This window comes from Podarcis erhardii (genome assembly GCF_964252035.2).
Source record: "Podarcis erhardii genome assembly, chromosome: 5".
NCBI lineage: Eukaryota > Metazoa > Chordata > Lepidosauria > Squamata > Lacertidae > Podarcis > Podarcis erhardii.
In genome coordinates, this window is record NC_138509.1 from 20891839 (window position 1) to 20902835 (window position 10997).

The following is a 10997-nucleotide window of genomic DNA, read 5'->3' on the forward strand; positions in this document are numbered from 1 at the left end:
TGAGATGATGCAATATTCGAAGCGGTTGTGCCCAGTTATGCAACTTTCCTTTCTCCCTCTTCGACGATTCCCCTTCTATCTCCTGAAACTATAATCTTCCGTCTCAGGGGCATTTTTACCCCAGTGGAAGGAAGGAGAAGGAGGATTTTTTGTGTGTGTTTTCAAGACACCCTGAAATTTTGGGCAACTTCGAACTATAGTGCCACTATGGTGTGGTGTTAGGGCTTCAAACCCAGGCTGCAGCTGGCACTGGACTGCGAAGCTGGCATCAGGTCTTGTAATATGTGTGGATGAAGAACCAAAAAATTGCTCTGGAGCTGGTTCACAAGGACTGTCCTGTTCTCACTGTGTTCAGCCAGATAACTTAGGAGCTGGGTATGAGCACAACAGCAATTTCTGAGTCATCTCATTTTCTCCAGCATCTAGTATCCAGAGGCCAGCTTGAATAAAAAGTTGTTGGGGGGGGCAGGTAAGCCCGTCTCCACAAAATTGATCACAAGATATGACAAACGTGCACCATTTGAATGACAATACCCTTCGACTTGGTGGGGAGAGGCACCCCCCTCAAATATTTCAGGGCGGGTGAGAAGGGACTTCAGCCCCCAGAAGTTGGCTGCTATGCAGAAGCATATTGCTTCTGATATTGGAGGTGATATAGCTGCCACTGATACATTTATCCTCCATGAATTTGTCTAATATCCTCCTTTATCACGTTGGTGGCCATCAACAAATTCCATAGTTTAACTATGCGTTTGTGAATAAGTACTTCCTTTTGTCTGTCACGAACCATTCGTTGGGTGGCTTTGTGCTTTTGAATTAAAGAGAAAATACTTTCCACTATAGGAAAGTCATCTGCTATGCTTGTTCTCTGAATTTCAGTTGTGTAACCATGTTGCAACAAGGATAACGAGAGTTGCAGCACCTTGAAAGCTAACAAATGTTATGGCGTGGCACAATTCGCAGCCCTAGCTAGGAGAAAATGTTGGGGTAAAAAATGGGCCACATTTTAAAAAAATATTACAGGAGAACAGGTTTAAGTGTCCTTCCTCATATATCTCACACATGAATATGTTTTGGGACCTTTTAGCACCTGGAGATATATGATGGAATTTGACTTGGGGTAGGAAAATGTCCCCCAACTGTATGTGAGTTAAGAAATTTGTTTTGTTTTTTCAGTTTAGGAAGGCCACTGTTCTGCACTGAATACAATTTCTGAACATTGCCCCAAGCCAGCTCTATACAGGGTGCATTTCTATACTCTAATCTGGAGGTGACTGAAGCGGCCAAAAACTATTTCTGAGATGAGGATGTAGTTGATAAACCAGCTGTGTGGCTGAAATGCTTATGCTCCTGGGCACTTTCACATGACCTGCTTATTGAGTATTCCTTCTGACACATCTGTGGGGAGGTTAGGTGAAGCTGCATCAAAACAAGCTTTTGAGTTCATTTCTCCATTACTTTCCTTATCACTAAAAGCCTAGTCTTTGGCAGAAGCAGGTTTGTTACGCAGGTCCTGATCAACTATAATTGTGTGATGTACATTTGCTAGTCTGTGATTGAATTCCACTCAAAATTAGCAACCGTCTGGAAGCACCTGCTACCCTTCTCCCCCCCCCAGGTTCTTCCTTCACATCTGCATGAGTGGAGCAGCGTTGAGAGAAACGACAGAGTAAAAAACGCTCCTCTGCTACTGCCAGTAAATGCGACTCAGCCCTTAGGCCTGCACTGAAAGGAACACACATGAATGCAGCCAAAATTAATTAAATGTGTGCCTAATTGCCATTCTACTTTTTCAGGTTCTCCAGGTTTTCCCTCTGTCTTTGATCATTAAAGCAGATCTCACAGTTTCTGTGCCTTCTGCACTGTTCCCCCCTCCCCGAAAGTGGGTAGATGTGAACTGACACTAGTAATTTTTTTGTGTTTGTGATAAGTATCTGGGAAATTTTACCATTCTTCTAACAAGGGCCTAGACCAACTCTAAGAAATCTTTGTGGGTCAAGCCTTGGACTGCTCTGGAATGCAGTCAGACCAAACCTGTCAGGGAATCGTTGGGGGATAACAAGATCGGGGGGGGGGGGTAACTAAGGGCCCATCTACATAGATTCACAAAATCCAGATTTTCAGCATTTTGTCATCTATAAGTCTATACTTGAATGCCTTGTATTCTGATTGTACCCTGAAAACCTGTTTGAATAATCCAGCATTTCTGGATCTACTCTCCACCTTTCCAGAATCTGCAGTGACCACATGCTGGTTGGTTGGGTGGAGATGTGTACAGGGTACTCTGTTTTGCTATTGATCCACCTGTAGCTTGGATGGGTCCCTCTAAATGCCGCTTGTTGGAAATGGTGGCTATCAAATGAGAGCCCTCTGAAGATGGGTAATTAACATAGATGGCAAGACCATGCTTGCTTAATGTAAGGTTACCAGATTTTTTTCAATGAATCTGGGGACACTTTTCAACTTCCGCCGGAATGAATGGATTTTGTCAGGGGCTGATTTGTAAATCTGGGGACTGTGCCCGGGAAACAGAGACGTCTGGTAACCTTAGCCTAATGAGTATTGATGGCTGGTGGCTGCCATTTATTTCTCATATTCCATCTGCTTGGGTCTGGTTAGATTAAGGACAGCTTGGTTGTCCTGAAGGAGCTTGAAGACTTCACTGCTGGCAAAAAGCAGCTACCCCAGGAAGGTTTGGTTAATGCATGCTCATCCTGTTTAATGATTAGCAATGTGCCTGGTTGCTAGCCTATTCCTCTGTGCTCAACTTGTAAACAGACCTGTATTGCAAAAGCACCAGGTGTCCATTGAATGACCATGCAAAAAGCTGACCCTGCAACTTCCGTTGAAACATTACCAAGTAAGATAGCATGGAGGATGCTGTTCTGACTATGGACACTTATCTAAGGCCACCTCCAGATTGTCAGAATTCTGCGGGAGGGATTCAGGTACCTATGCGAAATTTAGATCTGCATTAAAGCGCTCTGTTGCAGCAAATACGCTGCAATCAACCTCCCCATCAACAAATTGGAACAAATGTGCAATAAAAAAACAAAGTCTAACCTCCTCTGTCAGCTTTTTGCAAGCAAATCAGGATGAATGCTTGTTAAGCGCTGGAGGAACCCCAAGCCCATGAAGGACCTCCAGAGATACCATGTATCCAACTATGCTCTTTCAGATGTATAAGAGAGCAGCTTATGATGCTATCATACAGAGCTGCATATCAATATGGGCCATTAACAGCAGCAGAATTGCAGTAACACACCTGAGAAGCATCTTAGTGTGACTTTCTCCTGATATACGGTACACATCTTTGTATGCAATTTTTCCTAACAGAGTATGACTACAACCCTCTGCCCACCACCCAAATAGATTTATTTTGTAGCTACTTCAAAGGAGCCAACTTGTTCCAACTTTCTTTTGAAGCAATTCCACCAGCTGGTAACAAAACCAGAAATTTAAAACATTAGAAGAAGGAGAAAGCCGTTTGTCAAACAGATCAAAACAGTCTACGGGACTTGAGGGACTTTAGACATTTACTTTGCTCAAATGACCTGTGCAACTTGTTCTGGACAAGATGAACTTTAAAGGGGCTGGTGTGCAAATGAAGTAAAAACAAGGAAGGATCCTACATCTGGCAGATGTTCGCTGTTGCTTTTATATTGATAATATTGCTATTATTGACCATGTCGCTTGCTGACAGGGAGTCCTTGGAATTGAATGTAGGGGCATTGAACTCAACAGTGACTGTGCAAACATTAAAGCAAAACACTGCTCTCTGATCCCAGCACATGCCTAGAAGCCAGAGGTGTTTGGCCCCCAGAGCCAAAGGACACACACCTTCCAGACCCTCCAAGTGTCCCTATTTTCCAAGGACAGTCCCAGATGGCAGAAGCCATCCCGGTTTCTGACTTGATCCCAGAATTTCCAGCTTTTCGTTAGGACGTCCCTATTTTCATCAGAGCAATGTTGGAGGGTATGGAGTTATGTAACCCTTAAGCCTTTAGAAGACATCTGAAGGCAGCCCTGTATAGGGAGGTTTTTATGTTTAATTATGTTTTATATATATTAGAAGTGGCTGGGGCAACCTAGTCAGATGGGTGGGGCATTATTATTATTATTATTATTATTATTATTATTATTATTATTATTATTGAATGGGGGTCCCTATTTTCATTGGAGAAATGTTGAAGGGTATGCCCTTCCCAGTCCGCATTCCCTGTCCTCAGGCCACAACCCTCAAAGGCCCTGATCTGTGCTCTCCTCCGGTGTGTTTGCCTGGCTGTTGCCTGTTTGGATGGATGGAGGATACAGAAATGTGTTCAAGGTATGATTGTGTGTGGAAACCTATGTGCTCAGTAATGTTGCTCCACTCACTTTTGCTCCTGGCCCCACCTGCCACAGATATACAGCACACACACACCAGGTTGTCTCTGAGAGAATTTTGTAATTTGCTGCTTACCATCCAGGCTGCCGGGTGTTTCACTCTGTTCCTACTAACACCTGAACAGCCTTGCCCTCCTCTGAAATATTTTTAAGTGTGCACACACTCCTGTTTTTCTGCCACCACCTGGGCCAGAGAGTATTTCCCCTTATTCTTTCTGATAATGGGATTGTTGGTTCACTGCTCTGACATTTTGATACTGGTGTTTTATCATGAAACTGATTTGAATTATTTCTTCTATAGATAAGGTTGCATTGGTTTCCCCCCCAACATGCTTTCTTGCAAGCCTTTTGAAAAGTCATAGCCCGAGTGCCTCTCCCTCGCTGTATATTTTATTTTGATCCTCGTTCAGTTACCTTGAAAACCAGGTGACACATAACGTAAATCAACATAGGCGGAATGGGTGTGCCAGTTCTGCTGCTCACTGAACTGAGTGAAAGTGCCGAGGATATGGGCAGATACTGAAAAGTGAGGGACCGTAAACAGAGAACAAAATGAATAGCTTTTGTCCATTTGTATGATGCAGCTTGGGACGTGGGTGGCGCTGTGGGTTAAACCACTGAGCCTAGGGCTTGCCGATTGGAAGGTTGGTGGTTCGAATCCGCGCGACGGGGTGAGCTCCCGTTGCTCGGTCCCTGCTCCTACCAACCTAGCAGTTCGAAAGCACCTCAAAGTGCAAGTAGATAAATAGGTACCGCTCCAGCGGGAAGGTAAACGGTGTTTCTGTGCGCTGCTCTGGTTCGCCAGAAGCGTCTTAGTCATGCTGGCCACATGCCTCGGAAGCTGTACACTGGCTCCCTCAGCCAATAAAGATGAGCGCTGCAACCCCAGAGCCGGCCACAACTGGGCCTAATGGTCAGGAGTCCCTTTACCTTTACTTATGATGCAACTTAAAAAGAAAAAGTCCAGGGCATGAAGATCAGCAGCAGTGAAAGAGGTAAAATGGAAGACTTTGAGGAAGTGACATAATAGTATTACTTTGCCCTGCTGTATTGGGAACCACCATAGCTCGTTGGTGGGTTCTCTGCTTTGAATACAGAAGGTCCTTGGTTCAATTCTCCGCTGTCACAGAGCACGTTGGTTAGCAATCATACTGTTCAAAGTTGGAGTTAATGCTTTATTAGCAAAAACACGATCTCCACAGACTTGGCTGAGTGTCTGGCCTAATGAGCAGAGCAGCTCATTCCTGGTGGTCTTACTCCATGAAAATCAGTTACAGATAGGTAGCCGTGTTGGTCTGCCATAGTCAAAACAAAATAAAAAAATTCCTTCCAGTAGCACCTTAAAGACCAACCAAGTTAGTTCTTGGTATGAGCTTTCGTGTGCATGCACACTTCTTCAGACACTTCTTCAGGTGTATCTGAAGAAGTGGGCATGCACACGAAAGCTCATACCAAGAACTAACTTAGTTGGTCTTTAAGGTGCTACTGGAAGGAATTTTTCCATGAAAATCAGTTGCTGAAACTGATAGTCCCTGCCTCCTCACAGGCATCTAAGTCCCCTTCTCACCAGGGCTTTCCCCAAGCAACCAGAGACTGCATCTGTGCATCGTCAATATCTCCTTCAATGCTTTTGTGCCTCTTCTGGTTCTGGGAGACCAGGGAGGGTTGGAGCTTGTTGCAGCAAGAGACAGAGACACCCATGATCTTCACCAGCCTGACTCATCTCTGCCTCTTGGCCTCTCTCTTCCCACCCACCTGCTTCAGCTTCACCTTCTGCCTCTGATTCTGGACTCTCCTCTGTCACAACTCTCCCCACTCACTAAGCCCTGTTACATCTTCAGCTTCTGACACCTCCTCCTCCAAGTCTTTTCTCTCTTCTCCCTCTGATCATAGTCCCACCAGCATTCCCCAGGCTCTGAGCATTCTTCCCTTGGTGGCTCCCCAGCTGGTTCTTCCCACCATTCCTCTGTGTCCAACCAGTCCATGACATCAGCATCTCCAGGGAGAGCTTTATTTTTTAAAAGTCTATCTCTAGTACATTTGGGCAAATGTTGTATTTGTAGCTTGTCAGCGCAACCCATCTGTGTGTGGATGAGTGAAGCCGCAAACTGGAGTCAGCAAAGTGGAGGTCCAGCTCACAGTCCTTCCCAAAGTGATCATAGGGGGCTGTGGCTGAGCTGGGCTCAGGGGAAGAGTGTATCCTACCAGGGCTTTCGCCCACTAAACCTCATGCAAGCCCCTGTGATTGACTTTGTTGGGGCTGGAGATCTAATAAAGCTCTGGCTGTGCCAACCTCCACTTCTACACAGATGGCAGAAGATGTTCCTTCCCCAAACCATACCACCTGTATCTCTTAAAAGACAGGGGAGAGGGAGGAAGAGCAAGAGTTAGGATACATCCTATTGCTTTGCCCCTTTGCGAGAAATGTGGGAGATATGGGGGTGCAGGAAGAAGAAACCTTCTTCCTTCTCTTGGGTATCCCTTTCCCACCATGATGAGTTGTGGGCCCTGTTAAATATTTGGCCTGGGAAGAGGGGGTGTCCAATATTATAAATGTTTCAATATTCCAATATTCCAAAATAAGGAGCATTAACAAAGCAAGTTTCGCCAACTGCATCAGTACTCACTTCCAAGTGCTGTTAAATTTAATTGAATTCCTTCCATTTAACTTCCATGTTTGCTGTTACAAATGAACACTCTGCAAAGCACACTATGCTCATAACCAGTCACCAGTGCTGGTTTCTTCACAAGTTTACAGTTATCGGCTAAATAAATAAATCCGTCCACTTCCCACCCCCTTTTTGCCTCTGTCTCTCCTTCTGATCCATGTACAAATAGCAAAAACAACATTGTTTGAGATAATAATGAACCAAGAGGTGTGCTGCAATGCAGCCAATAGCCAGTGTTCAAGAGCCTGTTTGGGAGGTGGGGTGAAAACACAAAGGAATGATTGGCCGGTTTCTTCCCACACACCCAGAAACTCATCTGAGACACAGCTGCAGGGAACTGGAGTTGTTTGGTGTCACAGAATGTGATTTATTTCTGTGATCTGGGTCTGCGTTTGCTACTTGACTCCTCTCACTTTCATCCTGCGGTTTCTTCCCCTGCAGATCCTATTATCAATCAAGCCTCTTGCATTTAACCACAAACACATTGCCTAGTGAAGGACTGAAGAAGTGCATTTTATCTCAGAAGAAAGCAAAATCTTTTCCCACAATCGGATAAGATTATCATGGGAGTGTACAAACAGCTTCCCAGGTCATGCACAAATCCAGTGTCTAATATATACCTATATATGGTTACTGAGGCATGTGAGTCAATGAACTTTAAAGGTAAAGGTAAAGGGACCCCTGACCATTAGATCCAGTCATGGCCGACTCTGGGGTTGCGACACTCATCTTGCTTTATTGGCCGAGGGAGACGGCGTACAGCTTCTGGGTCATGTGGCCAGCATGACTAAGCTGCTTCTGGCGAACCAGAGCAGCGCACGAAAACGCCGTTTACCTTCCCGCCGGAGTGGTACCTATTTATCTACTTGCACTTTGACGTGCTTTCAAACTGCTAGGTTGGCAGGAGCAGGGACCGAGCAACGGGAGCTCACCCCGTTGCAGGGATTCGAACCTACTACAAAATAGAAGTTTATGAGCTTAAATGCCTATGAGATGCACATATCCACCCTAGCTTTTTGTCCATCGTCAAAACAAGGTGGATGGATCATATGACCAGTGCGGCTTGCAGTAAACTTTTTAGCAGCAGTGGGCAAGAGCATACAAACCTCTAGCATTATTTCTATACATGGGTGCATGGACACCCTACAGACACAGTGTATGAACCAGCCTGTTCCCTGAAGTTGTGTGATGAACTCACAATGGCTCTTAGATCATTATGAGCCAGTTGTCAAGTGTTGGTTGCCCAGCACAGGAAACCCACATTCAAGTCCCTGCCATATTCACGTCACCAATACATCATACGGCCTTGGGCAAATCTCAGGAAGCGCAATAATACTGGTGCATTTCTTCATTTTTTCAGACAGCAGGTAACAGGCTTCCTTTAACTAGTACTCCAAAATAGTTGTTAAGTGACACCTTGTAATCTACTATTGCTCACATGGAAATTTGCATCACGCCTTACAAGAAGCGATGGGTCACTGCATTTGTACAGGATGTTGCCCACAGCTTCTGTGAAGCGTTTCAAAAGGCAAGGTCCATAGGGAAAGATGTGGTGGAAACAAACCTTGGAGCCTCAGCGAATCATTAGTCCCTGGGTATGTGTGTGTAGGGTTGCCAGCAAGCCCACACTTTTCTGGGCCAGCTAACTGAAACAAGAGAAGTCTGGAAAATTAGTAAACTGGGATTCTGCAACAACCGTCCCTGACTCTGGTCCATGGCTTACCTAATTATGCTGGGTTCCGCTCAGTCAGTAGAGCATGAGACTCTTAACTACAGGGTCATGGGTTCAATCCGCACATTGGGTAACAATATTCCTGCATTGTAGAGGGTTGGATGAGACGGCGCTTGTGGTGTCTTCCAACGCTACAATTCTATGATTGTACAATGCACCATAACCCATTGTGCCTCCATGCCGACTTTCCAGACTCAGCTGTGCATTGGCTCTGCCCCATCAGGTTCTGTCCTGGCTTTGCCTGTTCTGCCCCAGGCCCAAATTTTTTGAAGTCAAAAGTTGGTAACTCCGGACTCTCCATCAAACATGAAAAATACACAATTGGAGCCATTGTGTAGCTGTAGCAACGAGGTCTTTTTTCCGTCTACATTATCCAGATTTCTCTACACAGTGGTACCTCAGGTTACAGACGCTTCAGGTTACATACGCTTCAGTTTACAGACTCCGCTAACCCAGAAATAGTACCTCAGGTTAAGAACTTTGCTTCAGGATGAGAACAGAAATCGTGCTCCGGCGGCGCAGCAGCAGGAGGAGGAGGCCCCATTAGCTAAAGTGGTGCTTCAGGTTAAGAACAGTTTCAGGTTAAGAACTGACCTCCAGAATGAATTAATTACTTAACCCGAGGTACCACTGTATTGACATATTAGGAAGTTTAATTCAAAATGGCACCGATCCCGAAAAACACATTTGGTCCATCGTTTCCTTGCACAGATAAACTAGGAAGTACTTGTTCTACATCTACAGCTGTTTGATTAGGTTAGCTTGTATTGCTCCGCGCAATGTTTTATGAATAGATTTTTGTTGCACTCACTGGTATGATGATTATGAATATGTGAGCTATTTGGGGCATAATATAATGGACCTGGGTGGCGCTGTGGGTTAAACCACAGAGCCTAGGACTTGCCGATCAGAAGGTCGGTGGTTCGAATCCCTGCGACCGGGTGAGCGCCCGTTGCTCGGTCCCTGCTCCTGCCAACCTAGCAGTTCGAAAGCACATCAAAAGTGCAAGTAGATAAATAGGTACCACTCCGGCGGGAAGGTAAACGGCGTTTCCATGTGTTGCTCTGGTTCGCCAGAAGCGGCTTAGTCATGCTGGCCACATGACCCAGAAGCTGTACGCTGGCTCCCTCGCCCAATAAAGCAAGATGAGCGCCGCAACCCCAGAGTCGGTCACAACTGGACCTAATGGTCAGGGGTCCCTTTACCTTTACTATAATGGAAATATGACATACAAATAAACATAATCTGTGTTGATGCAATATTTGGTTAGCCAACTGCATTTGGATATTCTCAGGCCATTTGCTTCATTGTGGTTGTACTGTAGCTCTTTGCACATGTCTGCAAAGTGGGTAGAATCGTGGCACTAAGGGGCAGCCGAATCCTGTCTGCCTGTTTTGCTTTGGGACATGCCTGCCTCACTCCCTAGGTTCACCTCACCTCCATGGGTCGGCCAGAATGTTTAACTTACGTGTAGGTTTATAAAGCTCAATATTCACATGCTCATAACATAAAACCTGGTAAATTCCCCATGCCTGGTATTATATGTAGCATCCAATTATATGGATGTGAGCTGAGCAAAGGGTTAACCTCACTACCCCACTCTGCGTTGATGGCAGCCACTTGCCCAAGGTAGGAAAAGTGGCCTATTACAGTATTTAACTGCGGTGCAAATAAAATCCTAAGTGTTCAACACATGGGAAAGAAAGTCACAACTGCATTGGCTAAGGTTTGCTCGATACACATAAGCTTCTGCAATGCAGGCTCTTAATAAAGAACAAGTTTATGTGTAACTTCCATTTAGTGTGTGGATACGCACACAGAGAATTCCAGCTTTGAGAGGAGCCCATCTAGTTACACTGCTTAATTCAGTTTGACCTTATTTTGGGCCTCATATCTGTTTTCATCCTTACTAGTAGGATGGCAACAGCTGTGAGGAGCATATTACTATCAACGCATTCTTTTCAGTGTCTGCGTAAGGGGTCTCAGGTTTAGCTAAATAAACCTGCAAGAACCATTTGAGGGGGAGGGAGAGGGAGAAATCCACATACCTGGACATATTTTTCAAACAGCAACACCACTTCATCCAAATATAATCATATAATCCTAAAATAAAAACCATACTCCACCTATTTTGTTACTAATATAAAAGGGGCACCTCTTCTGTTTTTGGTGTCTTCTGTGTACATGTGTCTTGTTTTATTTCACAGCAA

The 10997-nt window shown here is 45.0% G+C and overlaps 1 long non-coding RNA gene across 1 annotated transcript; it reads right to left on the reverse strand.

The window, feature by feature from the left end:
- Positions 1-3277: 3277 nt before the first annotated feature.
- LOC309342044 lies at positions 3278-4906 on the reverse strand. Its single transcript, XR_014156687.1, has 2 exons — positions 4801-4906; positions 3278-3438 (listed from the first exon to the last, which is right to left on the reverse strand). It is a non-coding gene; the product is annotated as an uncharacterized lncRNA (long non-coding RNA).
- Positions 4907-10997: the final 6091 nt, after the last annotated feature.